The sequence below is a fragment of the Colias eurytheme genome, chromosome 29 (assembly GCF_061535395.1).
Source record: "Colias eurytheme isolate Ceu_HAF_F1 chromosome 29, ilColEury1 Martin Lab GWU primary, whole genome shotgun sequence".
Lineage (NCBI taxonomy): Eukaryota > Metazoa > Arthropoda > Insecta > Lepidoptera > Pieridae > Colias > Colias eurytheme.
The window spans coordinates 3,451,283-3,455,373 of NC_143008.1; the positions used below are offsets into that span (position 1 = coordinate 3,451,283).

General features: G+C 34.5%; 1 long non-coding RNA gene across 1 annotated transcript; it reads left to right on the forward strand.

The window, feature by feature from the left end:
• The first annotated feature begins 389 nt into the window (after positions 1-389).
• On the forward strand, positions 390-2,256 carry LOC149896153 (uncharacterized). The gene is made up of 3 exons (XR_016458397.1): positions 390-737; positions 861-922; positions 997-2,256. It is a non-coding gene; the product is annotated as an uncharacterized LOC149896153 (long non-coding RNA).
• Positions 2,257-4,091: the final 1,835 nt, after the last annotated feature.

A 4,091-nucleotide genomic window follows, 5' to 3' on the forward strand; every position in this document is an offset into this window, starting at 1 on the left:
ATATTTTTTTTCTAATTAGCAAAATGCGCGCAAGGTGGCAACCACAGAGCAAGTAATATAGGTAGTGGCAACTGGCAACCCAAAATAAAAAAAGAAGGACGTTCGAATGTTCAAATTTCGAGCGGGCGACGGGCGTTAATTGTATAAAAAAGGTGCTTAAGGTGATGAATTAATTTTTCTAACATTTACGGCTCTTTTCAAACCTTCGTAATTTTTATATTATTAAAGTTGTCGTGATGAAAATTCTTGACAAGAAAGTTCAATACTTACACAATACGTCTACCGTTTTAGAAACATGATTCCATGATATTTTCTCGATAGAAAAAAAATACAAAGTTCTCATTGTTATTTTTTTATAATCTGTGGCCTCTTCAAAATAACAAACGTAAAGTTACGACTTTTTGGATATTAACTATAAAATATACAACCTATACGTCTACCGATTTAGAATTTTGAAATATGCGATGGTTTTGAAATAAACAAGAAATACTTGAAATTAGCGCGCGACCAGCCAATATAGCGAGAGCCGCCCTGTACCTTCCTACCCCGATCGCTGCACGAGTCATTCCCGCAACGGCCGTCACACGGGGAACTTGTGTCGCTCGCGCAATCGTAAAAAAGGGTGACAACACGATAAGACAAAATGAGACAAATGGGGACAATAAAGAAAATAAGAAGAAGAAACATAAAGGTTGGAGAAAAAAGAATGCTTACAATTGAAACAAATTAATGAAGAAGTTGGTTTTATTTTAAATTTGATGATAATTGTATTATAGACGATGTTTGATATGTACCCCTGTTTTAAGTACATAACGAATGTGTAAGATTTTTTTCATTTATAGCATGGATAATCTTTTCAGAAATCCGGAATCCAGAAGGAAAATAAACCCACTGATTGTTCACAATGTGAACCCACTCCTTCGTAAGTACCTTTATTCAGTCAAAAATGTATGTTATCAACGTTCTACTGGTTTTATCGCATGATTCCATTTTTAGCAAAAAGCAACAAAGTGCAAAGAAATAAAAAATCATGGTGAACTTAGTGGAAGTATGGCGGACGTGATATGGAACAGGAGCTCATTGGAGTAGTATTATATTTAAAAAAAGTACGAAAAAATTTCAAGAATTACATTTCTTAGTAGGTGGTAGATAAGTATGTTGTATAAAGAATTTGATGTTGATATTTATTTCATTTATACTTACTACACCTGTGCGGGAAATTGCTTAGTACTAAAACAGGTTTATATTCATATTTACATAGTAATGTGAGTTTTAATTTCAAAAAATTTTGTGTAAGTATATTAAATTGAGTTCCTGGGTGATCTGGAAACACAATTGGGCCCGGAAGATGGCGCTGCAGTCACTCCTCCTAATCACATGAACCGATTTGGATGAATATTTGTGTGCACATTTCATTGTTGTGGGATGATTGGTTGATTCGTTTTCACATTAGCTAATATTATGTATTTTTGTTGTAAACTTAATTTAATGTTTATAATACATTATTATTGGTATAAATAAGCCAGTGTTCGTCTCACATTGCTGTACCTGCCTACCTACCCTACCAGGGCCTAACTTTGTTCTGGCTATTTTATTTTGGTTATTTGTAATGAATAATTACAATTATAATAGAGTGCAAAAAATAAATACATGCGTCAATATATTTTGTGTTTTTTTTTTTAACCAATTTTTCTATTTAAAAAAATATCATTTCGACCGCGGCTTTGCCCGCTTGGAATTAGGTTATATCGTGAATCCTGTTTTATCCCACAGAAGTGTTCAGTTCGGATAAAAAGTATCCTATGTGTAAATCCAGGCAATTAGCTATATTTTATCAAAATTGGTAATGTAGTCTTGACGTGATTAAGTAACAACTAACAAAAAAATATACAAATTAACATCCAAAGTTTCGCATCAGTTTTACTGTATTAGTGATATCTTCCAATCTTGACTTTGACTGAGAAGAATTAGGGTTTATAACTTCTTTCAGAAATAGTACCTTTCATTTCTGGGCATGATGTAATATCTACGTCAGCATCAAATTCTATCTAAATCAATTCAGTAGTCCGCGTTATTGATTACCATTTCATTTTTTCAGAGTAACAATATTTTTTGTTATTTTAAAGATTATTTATAACCTGTATTATTTTGTAATAAAGTAAACATTACGAAATAATAATAATTATTAATAATGTCTAAGTAGTTGTTGGAAAGAAGATTATTTGTTTATAAGCAAGAAAATAAAACCAATAAATCAACAATTGAAGAAATGTATAACAATATTATAACTGTATGACGACTCCATACATGTTTGTCCCGAGTCGGCCAGCGGCAGCGCGGCGAATTTGCAAGAATGACTTCGCGCACACCCGCGTTCGCGATAGCGAGCTATTAGACTCCGCCCGCCAAGCAGTGGATTTTTTTTTGTGTATCGTCTTAAAATTTACCTAAATATTTACTATTTAGTTTATACGATTGTAGAAGACCGGATAAAAGGAAAATAAATTGTCTTGTGATTGTAAAAATGGTAAGTCCTATTTAGATTATTACCTATTTAGATTAGGTACTCCCGAGTCCCGACATCATAATCATCATAAACATTAGAATATACTGTATAGGTAGGTACTAAACTTTTTAATAGCTGTTACGTATGTTTTTTAAATAAGTAAATTCACAAATAAATGATTCGAGCAAGAATTGTGGACTTCTAATAAACGTATGAACACTGTGTCGTAGGTAGGCTAGGTAGGTATACCGTATACTAGGCAATCTTTGACTATAAGTACCTTTATTATGCACTAAAGTGCTAAATGTATTTCGTATCTTTCACTATAAGACTTAAAAATAAAACTTATAAAAATATAGTGCGTTCTAAATTCTAAGACAATCACGTTTTCATAAAACTACAATAAATATATTTTTATTTACATTAATATAATGCAAGTGCCAAGTACAAATGACTAGATTTAAAACGGACGGATTTAAAACATCACATTATATACTTACATATTATTTTTCAGATACATATGTAAGTATGTACCTTAAAAATTAATAATAGAAATCTGATGCCACGTTTGTGCTCAAAGACTAAAAGTAAACCTATCGAATATAATATAATATAATAAAAGTTATGGAACATAGGTAGGTATACTCCGGTCAAATTAGGTAGAAATTTAAAATAACAATAATTGCAGAAAAGTCAACCTTTGAGGGAGAGCTGCGGTGTCCCATATCAAATAAAGTTTTTAAAATCCCCATACTATGTGCGCAACAAACGTTATTCAGGGTCAAGTCAAGTTCTAGTACCTACTTAAAATTCTCCACAAAACTGTCTTCACGATTTCTTTTCTACGTTTTCTACGAGTAACCGTTACTAGGATATCGCGATTTTATAGCTCCGAGTCCGACCGTACTAGAGGCCTAACTATTACGGATTGGTCTTTGGACGTGGCGCATAGTTACGGTGTCGAGTGCGTTAACTTCAAACAATTTCATAGAAAGGATATTAAGCTGTATCCGCGTCCCCGTCCGACGAGGGCCCTTCCGGCCTCCTCCACTCCAACGGCAGCCCAAGTCGAGGTTAGAGATCCCCGTCAAGGGAGGACGCCCTTGAGCATGTCGATTGTCGCTACACGCGTTTGCGGATGTAGAAGCCTTTCTGGATAACATTGAGAGACACCACACAAAAAAAAAAAAAACAAAAAAAATGTGCCGCGTCGCGTCGCGTCGCTACGCTGCCACGGTGCCTATCGGTCGGATCTACGTCGGACCTATAGTAAAATTAATACCTAATTATACACAATATGACGTATGTTTTTTTAATCCGTCGTGGAAGATGGCACGGGCGCTTCGTCTCTGGCAGCCAATAGAGCGCGTAAAGCCATCGCTTCTTGTCGTAAAGCGGTTATATGGGCCCGTAGTGATGCATTTTCTTGTTCTAGTAGACACGCTCGCCACGCAATCTGTACAATGAGTAAAATTTGTGAGTATAGCAAAACTATGAATTCAGAATTTAATTGACATCTTTATATACAGGGTGTCCCAAAAAGTAGTGATATACTGAAGCTGAATTTGGACGAAATAACCCGGAA